The sequence below is a fragment of the Tupaia chinensis genome, unplaced genomic scaffold (genome assembly GCF_000334495.1).
Source record: "Tupaia chinensis unplaced genomic scaffold, TupChi_1.0 Scaffold000432_1, whole genome shotgun sequence".
NCBI lineage: Eukaryota > Metazoa > Chordata > Mammalia > Scandentia > Tupaiidae > Tupaia > Tupaia belangeri.
In genome coordinates, this window is record NW_006159937.1 from 1,219,319 (window position 1) to 1,240,496 (window position 21,178).

Below are 21,178 nucleotides of genomic sequence, written 5' to 3' on the forward strand. Positions count from 1 at the left end.
AATTGGGCTGGGTCAGCAGGTCAGAGTAGGTGAGTGTAGTTTAAGACAGGGAATAATGGGTTCATCAGAATGCAAGGAGTCTTGAACACTTTCCTTTGAAATTTACCAATATCACACATAAGAATTACAGATTCAGAGTCTATGTGCTTTTTGGAAAAATAAATTAGCCTTACCAAAGGAAATAAGAGTTACAGCATCCATAGCAAGGAGTTTCCTTACCCAAGGCAGACAAGCAACGTCTTAAAACTTGCAATATTACAGAGACCAAGAGGATCTCTTCATGCATATTTTTAAACCCAGATTAAGAGATCCCAAGCTAAGAACCCTCCTTAAGATATCTGCCTTTATCAGAAAGAGATGGACAATAAGAAAGAAAATTGCCCATTTGTACACCAGCCACGTGACAGACCCAATCCCTTTGGCCTGGACTGTTTATCCATGAGAAGAAGTCCCAAAAGGCTTCATTCATAGGACAATAACTAACTGATATCTTAAAGAGAAAAAATTCTTTGGTCAGAATTGCAAATCAAATTGGATAGATTCTGTGTTCAAACCTGTCTGACTGACACTTGGGAAAAAAAATGTAGTAATTAGGTCCCTTGTGTTCTATATTTGATCCTGCTTCTCCCATGGAAACCTCTCAACTTATTGAAACCCTTCTTCCCACCTCCCTCTTGCAGACCACATGCTCTGCCATTCTATTCATCGGTTTCTTGTTGTCATGGTCTTTGCTATGCCTCTCAAACTCTTTATTGGAGGATGAGGAATGAGGAACTCAATCTGGCAAATAAAATGAAAATGAAAATATATGAACTAGGCAAAAACAGAGGTATCCATGCTAACTTCAGGCATACAAAAATCTTGTATGTGGAGTCTTTTAAAAAGTTCATGAAGGGAACCAGCAGTTAGCCTAATGGCTATGTCGCTGGACTCCCATGTAGTCGACCGCGGTTCGCGTCCCGGTCCCAGTGGCTTAAAACTCAAGCCAGACGCATGTGTGTGCTTGCCCAAGATCCCGAGAGGACAATGGAGGAGAAGGGATTGCGGTGTGGCCATCCCTCCTGGGGGGTGATTTCTCACTTTCTGTCTCTATGTCTCTCTCTGTCTGTCTGGCGAGCGCACGTGCCCTATAGCGAAAACCTCTCCCCCCAAAAAAGTTCATGAAGAATATATATTATGAAAAGACTACGCACGAATTTCAAAAAAAAATTTTTTTGGAGAGTTTTTTTGCTATAGGGCACATGCGCTCGTCAGACAGACAGAGACAGAGAGACAGAAAGTGAGAAATCACCCCCCAGGGCGGATGGCCATGCCGCAATCCCTTCTCCTCCATTCTCCTCTCAGGATCTTGGGCACGCACACACATGCGCCCAGCATGAGGTTAAGCCACTGGGTCCGGGACTTGAACTGCAGTCGACTACGTGGGAGTCCAGCGACATAGCCATTATGCTAACTGCTGGTCCCTCAAAATTGTTTTACAACAAAATGAACTCATACTTTAATACAGTTTTTCCATAAACATTTTGAAGTTTGTTCATCATATTACAGTAACTGTCATATGAATAAAATATGGAAAAAAAAATCTGTAAGTTCAGCTTTTTCTATACAAATATCTATATTTGTGGTATTTTTATCTTATCATGTTACTGCCAAATTAAATTGTAGATCAGCTTTATTATTTTATTTATTTATTTATTTATTTTTTGGGGGGGAGAGATTTTTGCTATAGGGCGCGTGCGCTCGCCAGACAGACAGAGAGAGACATAGAGACAGAAAGCGAGAAATCACCCCCCAGGGGGGATGGCCACACCGCAATCCCTTCTCCTCCATTCTCCTCTCGGGATCTTGGGCACGCACGCACACACGCTCGGCGTGAGTTTTAAGCCACTGGGTCCAGGACGCGAACCGTGGTCGACTACGTGGGAGTCCAGCGACATAGCCATTACGCTAACTGCTGGTTCCCATAGATCAGCTTTATTTTAATTTGCTTTAAAGAAAAGTAAGTGTGTAAATAATTGAAGTATTTTCTCTGAACAATTAGAAGTAACACAAATGCTTTTAAAGTTGTTACTTGGGTAAACCTGGTAAATTGGAATATATTGGTTAATAAAAATGCATATCTCCTAAGCATTAAATATAATAGAGATGCATGTCTTTTCCCACCTAGGTTTACTGGTAAAATAAGCTTACATTATCTCTGTCCTACAACATTCATTAACAAGAAAAACCAAATGGTGGTTAGTCATTTATTGTCTCACCTTTATGATGAATTTAAATGCAGCTGCTAAAAACAAGTAAGTTAAATATAGGTACAATAAATTCTCAAGTAAAATATGTCTGTCCTACACCAGAACAATTTAACTTCTTCTCACCAAAAATAGAAAATTGAGGTTGAAGGAAATAAGTACAAACAACTATTTCACTATGAGGCCTATCCAAAAATAAAAAAGTAAATTAAATAAGAGGATGATAAAATATTGCCTCGCATATCGTTGTTTTTCTTTTCTTTTAAAAGCTTAAAAGAGGTTTTTTGTTCTTGTTTTTTGTTTTGTTTTGTGTTGTTTTTGTTTTTTGATATAGAACACATGTACTCACCATAGACAGAGCAAGAGAAAGTGAGAAACCACCTCCCATGGGTATAGCAACACTACAATCCTTCTCTTTCATTCTGTTCTTGGGATTTGGGGCTCGCAAGCATATGCACCTGGTGTGAGTTTCAAACCACTGCATCTGGGACTCAAACCACAGCCGACCATGCGGCAGTCCAGAACCCACCTGCTAGCCCCCCTACACACTTTCCTATTACAAAGAAACTAAAGATATTTAAGATTGTTAGTAAACATGTTCTGTTCCATGAGAAAGCACGTGATTGTAAAAATTATATTATACAGATTTGCCAGGCTATATATTGTAAGTATGGAACTCACAATTGCTTGCCTCCTAGTGTTCAATGAAATTAAGTAAGGGTTAAAAATTCTTATAAAAATATGCAACTACAATTAATAGATATAATAAGTGAAAAGCAGTATACACAAATATACAAGGGAGGTTGAGATGTGCTTTTAGTAAGAAAAAAAAGCTTTAAAAATCAGGGTGTTTTAATTTGCCAAATAAAGAATTACTTTAAAATGAGAAAAGTTATACAGCAAAAATTGAATGGATAAAAAGTTGTAGTAGATTCGTAAAAGATAAATCGTGTTTGTAATTTTTTAATGAGAATGAATGTCAAAACTACACTAAAATATTAGAATTTGGTTACCTTTGTTAAAATAAGATTTTCTTAGAGCATTATTATACTCTTAATAAGAAACTGTGAGCAATTTTTCTTTATCTTTCAAGTAATTGGCCTAAAGAGCAATATTCTATGTTTTACCAAGATAACTTTTTGCACTCTATATTGTCTTTACTAGATTTTTGATCACTTAAGAAAACTTGGTTCTCCTTATTAAAAGAATTAAGATTTTTCAATAATGGTGTAACTGTCTTTATTTGTCCTTAAAGTTTTAAAATTATCCCTCTGATTAAATAAATGACTATTGCTCACAGTGACCTGAAATCCTATTCTGAACAAGTGTTTTAAATCCTCAATATCTTTTACAAACTTTCCAAAATTAAATTTTAAAGTAAGTATTTTTCTCCAATTCAAATTAGCTTTGGGATTTTTCGGTTGTGCCACTGGAACATCTCAATAAGGCTATCTCTTATTAAAAAAAGATATTAAATGAATTGGCTTATTTGATATATTAAATTATATAGAAGTATAAACAGATGATAAATAATGTCTTATCTTAGTTATATTTGAATGTACATGTTATTCATATACGTTTCTAAAATTGTACACAATTTATAGAGATTATACCATTGGACTAGGTAAGAATTCCTAGAATTCTAATGAAGAAACTAAGTTGTTTCATAGAACTGCTAACCCAATGTTAAACAGACAAAGAACCCATTTCATACCAAGGAAATGTTTGGGAAGACTTTCATACTAAATCAGCTGGTACTAAAATTAAGATATATAATTTAAATGAATTCTACAAGATTTGTTTAAGTCAAATCAGCTATGATACTTTATAAAGAGTATTATGGACCTGAGTTGGAAAAACAAAAGTGATACTTATGAGGATGTAAATCCAATATTAGCATGGGCTCATGGAGAGCCTGAACAACTGACTGGCCTTCCTACACCTGTAAACTTGTATTATTAAAAAAACTCTGCATTTTATGATTTATCATGGAAAAAATAAAAGGACAAACATTATCTAAAAAAGATGATAAGGTGGGACCAGCAGATGGCATAATGGTTACGTCACTGGACTGCAATGTAATCAACCATGGTTCAAGTACTGGACCTGGAAGCATAAAACTCACACCGGGCATGTGTGCATGCATGCCCAAGATCCAGAGAGGAGAATGGAGGAGAAGGGATTGCAGTGTGACCATCTACCCTTGGGGGAGGGGGAGATTGCTTGCTTTCTGTCTCTCTGTCTCTTTCTCTCTCTCTCTGACAATTGTGGGGTTAGTACCCTACAGCAAAAATGTCTCTCTACAAAAAAATGATAAGGTTAGTGTTCTAAAACTGTGAACATGCTTTATAAGCACTGTTTGGTGCTTTTAATTCTAGTGAGACAAAAACTGCAGGTGATACATTTCTGGCACCTGCTGGGTCATTTGAACACTTACGGATAGTTTTTATTTAACTGTCACCTTAATTGCCCTGGTTTTATAGAAGCTTGCCTATGCAGGAAGGCCACTATTGTAATAGTAGCTACAAGGTTACTAAAAAATATGTTTATCTTATGTTGCTTTCCTGGAGAAATTGTCCAGCAATAGGAGTACTTGTTTCATTTGGCAAGTCATAAGACAGTTAAATTATACTTAATAGCACAATGGCATTAGGCAAAACTAACTAAATCAACTATATTGCCTTTGTGAGAGGTTTTACTAATTGTTGTCAATAATACCCAGTACCAATAGAAAACAGATTGACCACTTATGAAATAGTTACTATAAGATTTACTTCCCTAATAATAGCATGGCATCGCACTTTTGTGAACTCTGATGTAACTCAGTACTGCAAGTATGCCAAAGTATACCAGTGACGTATACCAAAGTATATTTTCACAAGGTGAAAGAAACCCTTGAACATCTACCAACTATGATACCAGAACTTTAATGATCTAGAACCCAGAGATTGGGGCTTTTGGGAAAGATGCCAGAGAAAGACTTTCCTTGAACTCTTCTGGAGGGAACTATACCAAGTCCTTTTTTAATAGCAAAATTTAAGGATTTTTGAGTCTTGGGTCCACATTCTCAACTCAAGAAGGTGCCTTTAGGCTGTTGGGACTATCAACTATTGGAGATTCCAAGGTAAAACTGATCAGGGAATTTCCTCAGAAGAATCTTAGATGGGGATTGCTTTCCCAGAATCACATATCAGAACATTGTTGTACCATAAAATGTTTGTCTCCTTCCCTCTTTTCCCTATGTTATTTTTCTGTTTATACTTGGTAAGATAAGACAATTAAGATTTATAAGGAAGAGATTTCACAGGTAACTAAAATAAATGTTGAGATAGAGTAAATCTAAATTGTTGTATGATCTTAAAGATTCTCTGGTTCAACCCTGTAACAAATTTCACCTGTATTCCAAGTGTGATATTTGGTCCTTTCTATAGATTTGGATTTTTTATATTTTCACGTAAAGATTCCTTCTTTAAATCAAGAGTAGGCAAAACCTACAGTGAGGGTTTTGTCGTTTAATTTAATTAAACATTAAATAAGGCCAAAAGAGAAATAACTCAACAATTTGGAAACATATTTATAACCCCAATCTTATTTTATTTTTCAGTGTCCTCCTACCATACAATAATTCAACTATGGAACCTTGAGCAAATATTACTGGAACTTCCATGCTGGTGACATCTAACCCATAAAATGTCCCATGGAAAACTACCTGTTGTATCCCTTTTAAGATTTTTTTCCCCCTATGGAACTTAATAAACAGTCATATGTGTGGGAAACTCCAAGTCTCAATAAACGAGCAAATATGGGGGCGGGCAATGAGGTTTAAGGATTTTGTTGTTGTTGTTGTTGATTTTTAAGAGAGAATTTTAAAGGGTTGGTGCACTCAGCGGAGAGACAGAGAGCCAGAAATTGAAAAATCACCTCCCCCCAGGGGGGATGGTCATGCCACAATTCTTTCTTCTCCATTCTCCTCTCAGGATTTTGGGCACGTACATACACTCCCAGCATGAGTTTTAAGCTTCCAGGTCCAGGACTTAATCTTTACTTCTTCCTAAAGTTCAGTTTTAGGTGAGAGATTAGGGCGTTTCCAAGATTTTCCTGGCCAGGTGCACTGCTATATTTATGAACATGACTTCTAGATTCCCAGAAATCTGTCAGAGCTTTTCAAAGATCCTATGGACATTTTATTCCTCAGCATTTTGTTTTACGATTTTCAGTTGGTCTGTTGTTTGTCCCGGTTGTTATTCATTGAGTTAGGCATCTGTGATGTTAGGACATTTGTGAATGGGCAGCCCTTCCTCCAGAAACTTTAAGAAGTAGGTAAAAGCAAAGATAAGCCTTTTGATTGGAGTCTATTAAAGAATGACAACAGGCCAAATAATCAATTTTCTTTGAGAATGAATCTTTGAAAAGATTCTACCCCCACTTTGCTCTCTCTAGTATTAAGAATGTGGATTGTTATGTTTCAAGATGGCTGCATATTTAAGAACCAGTAGAGGGACTAGAGTAAATTACAATGCTATGAACCCTGACTCATGGAGATTCAGACATTCTCTTGCCTAACGGTTCTTGATTACTATGAGTCTTTGGCTAATTTACAGAATTTTAGAAGAATTGATCTGATGATTTTTTCCCCCATCCTCTTTATTCTAATTTGTCAGATGGTATATTCATGGGGGAGAGAGAGAAAGAGACCACCCCTATGTGGCATGGTCAGGAATCCTTTCTCCTCCATTTCCCCCTCCTTTGGGGATTTTGGGCATGTACACACATGCTTCCAACAAATTTTTCAAGCTGCGAGGCCTGGGACTTAAATCATGAGGTTGGCCATGTGGGATACAGTTCCCGTAACCATCAGGCCATGGCCTGGCTTGCCCATTTCTGATGTTATCATAGTGAGTCAAATTTCTAGAGCTTACTCTGCAGCTCCATTTATGTTATCCAATCATTTTTATTTGTCAGTTGTGATTTCATGAGTCATAGCTTAATTAAACAATTAGTTTAGAACATAGACATACCGAGCCATCTGAACAAGTCCTATTCATAAAATGTATGTGACACACGAAATTCTAAATTATACAGTACTATTTTCCCTCTGGATAAATTTCCCACGATTATTAAGAACCATTCTCTACATACAATGTCAGGTCAAAATTCTATACTTTCACATAGCACAGAAAAATCTGAACTTTTAAACAATATCAACTAGATTTTGGTTTTCTGGGAAGTCAGTAAGTTTGGTAAATTGGGACCATATAAATTTGAGTCATAAATCATCCTTCTGAATTTCTTTGAGAACAATCTTAAAGAATAAAGAGTTACTTTTCCCTTTATTTCTTTCCTCCTCATAGGTGATAGATAGACTCTCTCCTGAATTGCTAGCCTTTCTACTAAGTATGATATCTCACAAAGATGTTTGGTTCCTATTTTGTGAAAAAGTGAGTTGGAGTGTGAATAGGGGCTGGCTTAATTCTATCCCTCTGTGATTCTACTGAAGTGGAGAGCATTCTTTATTTCTCAATGAGGACAGCAAATGTGATGATTGCGATTGTACTGATAAGGAGGAAAATTCGAATTGGATTTCTCTATTAAGTAAAGACCTTTTCAAGAACCAAAAGAGATTAATAGATTGTGATAACAGCTCTACTTTTCAAATCTTTAGACAATTTGTAGATATTTTGGTTCAAAATACAAACTCATTTCTATCAGTTCTTAATTTAGATAAAAGTCCATGAAATATTGATGTCATTGCTAGTGAATTTATTAGGAGAAGTAATGGCTATTCAGTTAAAATAATTAAAATAAAATAATTAATACACTCATAGAATTCTTCTGACTATGAAACATTCTTTCTACACTCAAAATGGAAGACATTTATTAGAATTTGAGTATTTAAATGTAGCACATTTAACCTATGTATAATATTATGCTAGTACTATAAAGTGACATACTTCTCTTCTCAATTTCCTATGCATTTTTTTACCTCTTTCCTTGTTGTAAGTACTGTTGATAAAAGATGAGTAAGTTATACCCTTTGAACTTGAGGAATTTATATTCTAGTTTAGGTAATAATAACATTGTCCATGTTGAACCCTACCTGGGTCTCTCAAGATTCTCTTTATTAACACTCTTATGAAAAGTTATTTGATCTTTATGCCATAAATACAAACATGCATTCATTTAGTACTCTTCTCTCTCCAAAGTCGATTTTTTTTTAAGCTGGTTAGTTTGGTTGTTTTAAATAATATTATTGAGCCCTTATGACATGCCACACATTAAGCTAAGGCAATCAAGTGCTTTGATTTAATCTTTAAAAACTTTATAAAGACTCATTTATTATACCCATGTCATGGATGAGCAACTGAATCTTGAAGAATTTAAGTAGTGCCTAATTTAGAAATACATTTAAGCAACAGAATCCCTGAGCTACCTAGATTAAGACATTTTTTTCCTAATGAGAACAAGTCTGAAAGAAAACAGTTTATAGAATTATTTGAGTTCAATCATGTTAGGGTTAGAGTTTAAGCAATTTTTCTCACTCTGGGTTAGAGTTTAAGCAATTCTTCTCGCTCTTTCCTCAGTGTCTATGCACAATAGCTAGCTGTCCCAGATCAATTTATCAGTTCTTTAGGCCAAAGGCCAAAAGTCGTCAAAGCAGCAATGCCTATTCGTTTCTTAGGAAAGTAAAACTTCTGTAAAAGGCCCTGAATGGAGCACTACTTGCAACATTTTGTGAGGACTATGTTATGTGGCTACCCTTAGCTCCACAGCAGTTGGGAAAAACAAGTATTTATAGTAGCATAACGGAAATTTGAATAGAAGAGCTAGGGGGATGGGGTTTTTATCAAGCAAGCCAATGTTGCCCACAAAAGCCCATCTACTTAGCCAGATCTCTACATTTACTTATCTTTACTCACTTAGATGTAACCACAATCTTAATAATGGTATTTACAGGAGCCATCGGGAGGCATGGTAATTAAGGTGCTGGATTCCCACATGGCTGTCAGCAGTTCAAGTCTCAGACCGAGTGACTTAAAAATCATTTCGGGCATGTGTGCATGCATGCCCAAAATCACAAGAGGAGAATAGAGAAGAGATTGAAACATGGACATTCTTTCTAGGGTATGATTTCTTACTTTCTCTCTCTCTCTCCAGTAAGTGAGTATGCCCTATGGCAAAACCCTAAGAGACAGAAAAGGCATTTAATAATCTCAAGAATATTTTTCAACTTTTATAACAAAAGGAAATATCCTTAAATAATATAGAAGGGAAATTCTAAGAAAATTTAAATTAAAGTGTGAGCTTATTTTGCTCAAAAAAATTAAAATCTATTGCATAATTTTTTATAATATGCATTTTCTGTGAACTTTTGAAAATGCTTTATATAATATTAGTTTAACTATTTAAAAACCATATATAAAACAATATTATACTACAGATAACCTTTGAATTTTTGTTTGTTTTTTTCTTGATATATTTTTGAAAGCCTTTCCAGCAGATATCCACAGCATCAGTGTATTCAATTTGATAGCTAAATACTATATTATTATGTTAATATACCAAAATGTATCATACAAAATCCCTATTTTCACAGGTCAAAAGTTTGTATATCATCAATTTCAAATTATTTTATCTAAGTATACATTCTCCTTGTGATAGACATTTAAAGCGTTTCCAAATAGGTTAACTATCATATTTTTATATATGCTTTCTTGCAAAAAATATTAGATTAGTTTTATATAGTATTTCCCATTTTTTCTTGGGAGTCAGGTTGCATGGTGGTTAAGGTGCTGGACTCTCACATGGCAGACCATGGTTTGAGTTCTGTACCCAGCATCTTGAAATCATCCCAGGCCTGTGTGCATGTAGGCCCAAAATCTTGAGAGGAGAATGGAGAAGGGTGTGGCCATCTTGCTTCGATGTGTTGGGGGGGTGATTGTCCCCTCTCTGTTTCTGTCTGTCTCTCCCTGGTGATCACACACTCCCTATGGCAAAAACCTTCAAACATTTAATATTTAATTTAATTTATAGGGGTAAATTGAGAGTCTAGCAACAGGTTTGGGTGACTGGCCTGAAGCTCCAGCCCCCTCAGATACATCTGGCCCCCTTTCTGACCTATGTGTATACCATTTGTAGCATCTGTTTGAAAGTTCTGTGTCAACTACAGTTTTGTGGTTTGGTTTGTCTGTTTTTTACTGTATAACTATGGGCCTTCTATGAAAACCAAATTATATCTTTTTGTTTTTATTTTATTTGCTGTATTCTTTAGTAATAATAGACAGCATGCACATTATCCTTGATTCTGCCCTAGGCACTTGATAACCACTTCCTATGCATTTGCTCATGCAGCCAACACAGGAGCAGGCGCCCATCCCCATTTGAATTAAACATACTGACTTCCCCAGTGTCAGTCAGCCAGTGCAGCATGGAACTTGGGCTTGAGGCAGTCTGTTTTCAAGCTCTTGGTTCTTAACTGTTCTGCATACATTACAGCCTTTATTCTTTTCTTTCTTGGACTATGAGTAGTGTTTACTATGTTCTGTCTCCATTTTATATCCCAAAGAGATGAATAGTTTCTAATTTCTTATGATTGCTATGTTGTTCACTGATTTCAGCCTTTCTTCTTTCCTGTGCAAGGTTTGAGAAACAGAAAAACAGCTTCTAACAGCTGGAAGCTGATCTCGTGCTCACTAGACTGTGGTGTCCTCCTGTTAAACCATTTCACAAAACACCAACATCAGGCTACACCATTGTGTAGTGTGATGGAACTAGCTCAGTCAATGACCATGTCGGAATACAAATGAAATGTCCGCTTTGTTCAAGTCTCAGTACAACCAGCATCCACCTGTACTCCACTCTAAGACTAAGGACTGCTGCTTCTTTACCAGCCATGACTTCAGCCTCTCTGCATTCCTCGTTAACATAACCAGTCACATGCATTTTCTTTCTTCCCAAGAACATCAAATCTACAGCAAAGTTTTTGCTTCCTTGTTCTTTCTCTTCAAAAGCATTTAGCACAAATATAAATCCTACAAAATAAAACACTTCCTTTATATCCTCTTATTGTCTTATTGAGACTTCCTAAGATTTACCAGTGTGAAATTTCCGCTATTACAAGTGATCTTTGGCCAGAGAGCATTGACACCATAAAGCCATACACTGGATTTTTAAATACTGATTTGTTTATGTAATTAAGAGAGACATTTTTCAAGAAAGACATTTGCTATAGGGCATGTGTGCTCACCAGAGAGAGAGATAGAGAGACAGAGACAGAAGGAAAGTGAAAAATTACCTGCCAAGGGGGATTGCGACCACGCCATAATCCCTCCTCCTCCATAGCTCTCACAGGATTTTGGGCACGTACATACATGTGCCTGGCATGAGTTTTAAGCCACCAGGTCTGGGACTGGAACCGTAGTCAACTACATGGGAGTCCAGCGATGTAACCATTATGCCATCTGCTGGTCCTAATGTAATTACTCTTAAATTCAAAATATTTTCATTGTTTTTGTGTCATTTCTCGGTTTATCTCTCTCTTACGTGCACACTCATACCCTCTGGCAAAAAGAAAATTAAAGAATAAATAAATAAAATTATTTTTGAAATTTTAATTTAATGTTTTTATATTATCAAAGATGTATTTAAAAAAATTTTTTTGCCAATATCATACTGAATACAAATACTTTTTAATAACGTTTAATGATTTTTGAGAATCTTTACTGTACATACTTTATTCTGCATCGTATAGTATCAGTAACTGAGGGTCTTTTGTTTTGCTCATTCTAGCTTGTTCAAATTCTTTTGAATTTGAATTTAAAGGTCATACGTGTGGATGTTCTACCTGTGAATACCTGATATTTGTGTTAACAAAATAGTCCAGAAATGATTTCTTCCAATCTCCTTTAGTCAATTGAACTTATTGTTTTTTGTCTTAAGAATTTCCTAGGGCCAGCAGATGAAGTAGTGGTTAGATGCCAGACTCCCACATGACTAAATGTGCAAGACCCAGTGGCTTGAGAATCACTCCAGGGGCATGTGTGTGCATGTCCCACATCTCTAGCGGAGGATGGAGGAGAACGAATTTTGGTGTGGCCATCTCTCCTAGGGGGTTGATTTCTCACTTTCCTTCTCTTGTCTCTCTCTATCTCTCTCCAGTGAGCACATAGCAAAAACCTTTAACAAATTTTTTAAAAAGAGCTTCCTGGGCCCTGAAGTTATTATCATTTTAATCATGAACTAATGGCAGCAAGTCCTACTCTTAGACATTTTCTATTTCCTTCTTCATTTTTCCACACAAATTCCCTTTTTTTCCCTGTTCCTCCTCCCTTTCATCATTCCTTTTCCCCACTAGCTTAATATAGGTGTTTATTATAGTCTTTATTTCTACTTTATATACTATGGATACTTTAAAATAACTCACCTTCATCAAATGTGTACTCCTTTGAGAGTTTTGGCCTTATTTACAAGTTACATTTCCAACTGCCAGCTACTCAGTCCAAGGCTATCTTTTAGCCTCCCTTCTGGTTGTAAAACCCAAGTCTCTAGATTGTGGAGATTGGTAAATGATCCGAGGCTATATGCATCATTTAATCGACTTGGTTTGCTGTTATTTTTCTTTTTAACACTTGGAGAGTATGCTAAAATTTTATGTGATGTGGCTATGCGTTAAAAAGCATCTTTTTGCTTTGTAGGGAGACGTTATTTTAAGATCTCTAGTGCAGCATATCTACTCAAATAAGTCTCATGCATTGTTAAAGCCACTATATGATGTCCCCTTTTTTTATTTAACTTTATTTACTCAAAGTTCCTGATATTCAGTTCTCTATTTTATCATTCCTGGCAGAAACATCAATAATTTCATTCCTATTCCTTCAATCCACCTCATTTTTTGTCCTTAACAATCAAAATATCCCTACCCACTAATAAAGGGGTCGGCAGATCACATGGTGGTTAAGGCACTGGATTCCCATTAGGCCAACCACAGTTCAAGTCCTGGACCAACAGGCCTGAAAATCACACTGAATGCGAGTGCAAGCATGCTCAAATACTGAGAGGAGAATGTGGGAGGAGGAGAAGGGATTGCAGTATGATCAACCCCCTGGGAAGATGATTTCTTATTTTCTCTCTCTTTCTCACTTTAGCAAGTGAAAACACCCTATGATAAAAACCTTAAAATAATATATATGTCGAGATTAGTCATCACTGTTTATATTTACCTGAATAATATTTATTTCAATAGTTGTTGAGTATATAGTTCCTCCCACACGATCTAATTTTTAAGTGATTTTCTTATTATTTTATCCCAAACCAGTTCAAAAACCTTATGAAGACATTGATCTTTTATGGTTACTTTAGATCACTTCCTGCTCTTAGCATATAACTAGACACCTCTTGGGCACTTGATAAAATACACATGCTTATTTTTGTTATTTTGTAGTTCTACTGATTTTTAGTTTTTATTATTGAAATGGAAATACTATCACACTTTAAAATGTTAAACAAATTGAGTTATAATAAAATTAATTTCTAAGTTTTGATGCTTTTTGACAATATATACTTTTGTACAATCTTCTTCCTTTCATCAAAATAAGAAATATTTTATTTAATCAGAAAGTTTCCATGCACTGTAAGTCTCGACTCTCATTGCCACTCAATTTTTTCTCTCTCTTTCTCTTTCTTTTTTTTTTTCTTACTCTGTATGTGTGAAAAGACTGTACATGATTTGAAAGTTTTTGCGCCAAAATAAACTCATACTTAAATCTATTCAACATAGACTTTGTGAAATCCCATCATATGTACACACAAACACTCATAAACACATGTGTGTGCAAATAATATATACAATACTTACTGTCTAAAATTTTAGAAGAGGCAAAATTAATCTATAATGGCTATGCCATTTATAAGTATATACACATTTTTATATTTTTCTGTCATAGTTTTCCCTTTTCAATAGTTTTATTTAAATGTAATTTTAATGTTTTCACCTTTTTTTTCTTTGTACATATAGCAAAGTGGGGAGTTTATTAAAGAAGAGGGAAGGAAAAACAGAGCTCCTAAGAAGAAAGGGGTCCTGGAAAACGGGTTGCCTTAATGTATAATATCTAAATAACAATTTTTTATTGTTGTTTAACGTGCCTTAGGGCATGTATGTTCACTGAAGAGAGAAAAAAGACAGAGACAATGAGAAGGAAAATGAGAAATCACCTCCTGGGGGATAGCCATGCTTCAATCCCTATTTCTCTGTTTTCCTTTCAGAATCTTGGGCAGGCATGCACATGTCCCTGATGTGGTTTTCAAGCCACTAGGTCCAGGACTCAAACCGCAGTTGTCCATGTAGGAGTTCAGAGAGTAATTGCTATGCCATCTGCTGGCTTCAATACTCTGATTTTTAAAAGTATGTAAAAATATATATCAATTGATTAAGTGTGTGTAGTTCTTTCAGATAGAAGGTTGTATCTGATTTTTTTTTTGAGAGAGAGAGATTTTTGCTATAAGGTGCGTGCACTCATCAGAAAGACAGAAAGAGACAGAAAGTGAGAACTCACCCCCAGGGGGGATGGCCATGCTGCAATCCCTTCTCCTCTATTCTTCTCTCAGGATCATGGGTATGCACGCACACATGCCTGGCATGAGTTTAAGCCACTGGGTCCATTACACCATCTGCTGGTCCCAGAAAGTTGTATCTGATCTTAAATCATACATCAATGAACCAAGTATGGAAGTTTGTGTTTTTAATATTTCTTCCTCCATGTCCCTGCCATTCTGAAAAAAAACAGATGCTCATCATCTGGTATTATTAGACTGCTTATTATTATATGTTACTATTATTATATTAGACTGCTTCAAACAGTGTCTTCACATACAGAACTTGTATTATTCTATTCATTTCACTTTCTTCTGAAAAATTATAGATCATATACATCAAATGTACTATTGAATATTATACACATTATTATTTTTTAACTTAGTAAATCTCTACTAAATTTAAGTTGAATAATTATTGATTATAAGATTATAAAATAACAATATGTGGGATTATAAAATGTGAAAAATCATATTATTATTATTATGTGCAGTGTATCTTTTTTACATGCATTTTTAATAAATAAATTAAAATCGAGATTATTATTATACTCTTTTATACTGTATGGCTTGAAAGTGTTCCCAAATTTGGGTATTGAAAATATGTAATCACCAATATGACAGTGTTGAGAGATGAGACTTTCGAGAGTGATTAGATCAGGAGGGCTATGACCTCATGAACAAAGTAATTCTATCTTCGGGGAATGAGGTAGTTATTGAAGCAATGGGTTCTTAAGAAGGAGGATCATGCTCATCCTTTTCAAGATGAAGTGTGGCCCTTCCTCTGTCTTGTAAGCCATGCTCTCTTTCCTCCCCCCTTCTACCATGGAATGACACAGCAAGAAGGCATTTTCCTGATACTGGCCTCTCAACCTTGGCCTTCCCATCCTCCAGATTTCAATAAATCAATCTGTTCATTATAAATTGTGCAGTCTCAGGCATTCTGTTATAGCAATGCAGATGGACTAAGACATATACTGTGTATTACTTTTAACATATCACACACTATATTGAAAACTACTAGAAACAGCACTTGAATAAGCAAATTTATCAACATAATTTATATACAAAATAATTTAATCTTACACTATTTTTTTCAGTGAGAAAATAGTCAAAGTAAAAATTAATTGTGTTTTACTTTGATCTGACATATATATTGAAAATGATCAAATCCTGGGACCAGCAGATGGTGCAATGGTTACGTTGCTGGAATCCCACATAGTTGACCAGTTTGATTCCTTGACCGGGCTGCTTAAAACTCATGCTGGGCACATATGCATGCGTGCCCAGAATCCTAAGAGAAGAATGAAGGAGAAGATATTGCTGTGTGGGCAACCCCCAGGGTGGGGGTGATTTCTCATTTTCTGTCTTTCTAGCAAGCACTCATGCCTTAAAGCAAAAATCTCTAAAAAAATAAAAAAATAATAAAAATCAAATCAAATCTAAGTCAGGAAACAATCTCAAATATTTATAGTAGAAACTGTAGCTGAAATCCTTGACCTATTTGAAACACACCTTATGCATAGATATGCACACATACACACATATGTATTCAAAGATATAAAAGTAAATTAGGTTATAGTGTTTATTGATATTTCACCCAAATCTATAAATTTCTATGGGACAAAATGTTGACCACTAATAGTTTTTGTTATTAGTATTCCAGATGACAGCACTGCATATATGCAAATGTATAATGTATACACATTATTGTTTTAATCAATGACTGTTTCATAAATAAATATATTGATGAATTTTATCACATTACTCAGTACAGTTTAGTTTTTGTTCCAATGGAATTTTATTAGCATGTCATTTTTTCAACTAATTGTTCTTATTACTATGGGGAAATGATGTGTGGCCCTTTTCTAATGCCAGCAGGGAGTATTTTAACTGCTAGAGTATAGCTATCAAAGAAATAAAACTTCCCTTCACAGAAAAAGTGCTTCTGATTTTTTGTATTAGTAGTGAAATTATTGCTTTTCTGGGACCTAGTGTTCTTAATAATAGTCATTTATTACAGGCATTATAAAACTTGTCTGTCTCAGCTCATTTACGATTAGATGAATTACTCAAGTGATTTTCAAAGTTTAAAGTTAGCATTACTAAAGCTGAACTTATAATGGAGATGAAATCTTTGCTTATCTATAGTTCCAGTGAGGACAAAAGAATCAAACGTAATTTTTATTGAAATTTTTTTTTCAAAACATCATCTTAAAAGTACAGGACACACACACACACACACCCACACACACACACCTGGCATGTTTCTCAAGCTGCTGGGTCCAGGACTCACACCCCACAGCTGGCCATGTGTGATTGGCCACCTAAACACCAGGTCACTGGCCAGCTAAAATGCTTATTTTAACATATGGACACGAACATATGTTAAAAGATATTTCTACAATATCTTTCTGCATGTCAGTTATTTTAAGAAAAATTAAGCTAAGGTTAATTTAGAGTTTATTATTCCTTTGCTAAAGATTATTTGGAGAAATATGATTATAAAAATATTTGGTTAATTTTTCTTTATATGAGAGAACCTTTAAATAGTTCATGGGACATGTATATTATGAAAAAACTATTCATGGATTTTAAAACATTTTATACCAAATTAAACTAGTACTTTAATTCTATTTTTCCACAAACCTCTTAAAGTACCCTTGTATAACATGTAGACAGAAAGCACTTTAGTTGCTTTAATTTCTGTAATTAGTTCATATAAAACATGAATCTAAGATAATCTAATGTATGTAATCCATACTTACGCACTAACCTTCAATTTATCAATTTCTATCCCTGACTCAAATGTTTAGGAAATCTATCACATCTTTTTCACTTCTCTCATTTCTATTGCCTTCCCGACTCTCTGTTTCTCAGTCTATCTGAGACTATGAATTGTCATCATGTTTCTTGCCTTTATACCTATCTACATGATTTCACTGACAATGGGATGATTTCCTTTAATTACTTTCTTAAAGAATTATTTTATTTATGTATTTAAATTTGACCAAATTTAAAAAGCAAGAGTGAGAAGCAAAGTGAGGGACAAAGCAAGAGTGAGAAAGAGAGGGGAAGTGAGAAAGCAAGCTGCCAAGTTCAGGTCTCAAACCTCGGTCAGCCATGTGGGAGTGCAGTGCCCTTAACCCTCACGCCACCTGCCAGCTCCTCTTTTCAAAAACTTTTCTTCATTTCTTGTAATTAATTCAAATAAAATTTCTTACCTTTAAATGAGAGTTTCATGACAATATGATCCCGAGAATCTTTGTTTCATAAACATAAATGGGTAAATTATTATCTTACTAAGGTGTTTATAATTTCATTTCTTAAACCAGCTCCGTGCTTTTCCAGCCCTTAACTCTTATTGCTATGTTTTATAATGTTCTTCATTTCATGGTGTCTACTGACAGTCAATTCACTGCTAGAAGTTCTTCCTAAATATGTAAGTTTTCACAAGATATGTATTACATCATTACATTATTTTTGAAATTTGAAGTTTCACCGTCATACCTGTAAGACTTTTATCCTCCTCAGCCTTGAAGTGTAGATACTACTTTCCAGTATGTTCCTTAGACTCTGGATAGTGACCTCTTCTTTGAAACCTTCTGTTGCCTCACCTATAACATTGTCCTAAAGAAGCTTAATTGTCCAACAGCATGTGTATTCAGTATACACTGAAACACAAAACCTAACATCAGTATTAACATGTGTATCTAATGTCATGATCTGCCTTTCAATTTATTCAAGTCTTATTTCATCAATGGCATATGTCATAGAAAAGACACACTTTTAAAATTTCAGAACAATAAATTAGGCAATGATACATAAGCTAAGAATCACAAATTTAAAGTTAAAAATAATGGGGCTAGCATGCCAGACAACCAAATCAATAATATGAAATGTGTTGGGAATATATATGTCCTATTAAAATGCAATGGGATTACATATGTCTTATTAATATTTTCTAAATTAAGTTGGAAAAAAATTACAAACTAGCATAGTTTAGGGAATATGTGAGAACAATCAAATAAGGTTTTTAATTGATTTCAAGTTTAAGTGTCAAAAGTACAAAGTTGAAAATAAAATAGATGAATCAGTACAAAGTTAGAGTAAATGTATAACCAAATTAACTTAATCTGTATTTATAAAGCATAACGTGCTTTCTGGGACCAGCAGTTGATGCAATTTCTATATCACTAGACTCTCATGTAGTCGACTGTGGTTTGGGTCCCAGACCCAGTTCCTTAAACTCCTGTCATTATGTGTGTTGTATGCCCAAGATCCTGAGAGGAAAATGGAGGAGAAGGGATTGTGGTGTGGCCATTTCCCCTGGGAGGGTGATTTCTCTCTTTTCTGGCTCTCTGTCTCTTTGTCAAGCTCATGCACCCTATAGCAAAAATCCTCTCAAAAAAAAAAAAAAGCATGAAGTGCTCTCAATAGAAAATAATCTGCTATCAGATACCTCAAAGATCATGATGAATTTCAAGCACACAACTGCACATGCAAACACACCACACAAAGAGAACCAACAACGAATATTTATTTATTTATATACTTACTATTTTGCTCCATTTTAATTAGCTTTCTTTTAGGCATTGTTTAGAGACCTTTATCCCTTTTATACAGTTAAATTTTACCCATTTTTTCCCATTGTTTTCTTGTTAGTTGTTTTTTTTTTCCTCTGTTTGCCTTGAGTAAACCAGAATACCAAGTTTACAAAATAAGGGTCATTGAATTTCTAAGTAAATGCTGATAAAACAAATTAAATAGTTTTTAAAAAGAGACCGAAGTATCCATTTTTTTTTTTAACTTGGCTTTTTTTTTTTTTTTTTTTTTTTGAGAGAGAGATTTTTGCTATAGGGCACTTGTGCTTCCTGAAGAGACAGAGAGAGCCAGAGAGCCAGAAAGCCAGAAATCACCCCCTGTGGGGAGGACCACAGCACAATCCCTTCACTAGAGGAGGGTATGCATTTAGGGCATGCATGCACACATGCCCAGAATGAGTTTAGGTCCAGGACTCAAACTGCAATGGACTACGTGAAAGTGCAGAGACTTAACCCTTATGCCATCTGCCTGTCCATACTTGGTTATTTTTGTATATTTTGCTTTTGTGGTGTTAATATCCATACCCAGAGATATTATTTAAATAGTTATAAATCTGATCTGTGGATAAATAGACTCTAAATTTTTTGTTAACCACTGCTCTGTTCATCTCTTAAATGTGGCTAATCTAAGTTACAATAAACCATTCAAATGATGATTTAATCTACTTACACATAGATATAAAGCCTTGTTTCTTAATTTGAATAATAGTGTGTGAATTTAAATGTTATTGTCGTATTATTTTAACTCAGTGCTAGGAAAAATTATATCTAGAACTACTTGAAGCATAATTACCTGGTGCTTTATAAAATATATAGATTTTGGAAGATTTCTGAGGAAGTGTCCTTGTACTTTAGAATCTTTAATTAGTTGGTTTTTTAAATATACAAATGCTCTAGTTGATTCTAATGTGTATTGACATATGAAAGTCATTGCTAACTTCTATATATACTGTTAGGAGACTGTATGTTATGAATATGATATAATTAGTAATACTTATTTAAATATTGCAAAATATATGGCTCTTTTCTTTGGGCACTTATAATACTTATAAGAGATAAAAGCCCTATATTGTATCAAAATAACACTAGCCAGAGTGTCACATTGCAATATTTGATAAATAATAATTTTAATATATTTAAATATAAATGCATTTTAGTGGGTGAGATTATAATGATACATACATGTATGAGGGTCTGTAAAAAGTTAATTGAAAATATATACTATTAAAAAAATATTCATGGATTTTTTACTACCAGAGGGTGCATGCCCTCACCAGAGACAAAGAAAAGAGAGAGAGATAGCACCCTTCAGTGGGATGTGGTCATGTCATAATCCTGTCTCCTCCAATTCTCTATCTCATCAGGATTTGGATATTTTTTTATGTTGCTTGGGCCAGGATTCAAACCTCAGTCAGCCATGTACAATCTGGCCTTCCCTGCACAAGTCTTAACCTCTGCATTGCAGAACAGAAACCCAACAAGCTATGCCTAGATTTCAATTATTTTTTGCATCAAAATGTATTCATATTTGAATTCCACTTTTCTACAAACTTGATGAAATATCCTTATACATAAAAGGATATAAAAGTGTAAATATATTGGCCAAGAAGATCAATTTACTACCCATTCTAAAATTATGAAATAGAACAAATACTTTAAATGAGAGCTCAGCAAACATTTCCTGGTTAGGACTTAAATATATCTTATCACTGCTGAATTCTGCTATAGTAGAACAAAGCTGTC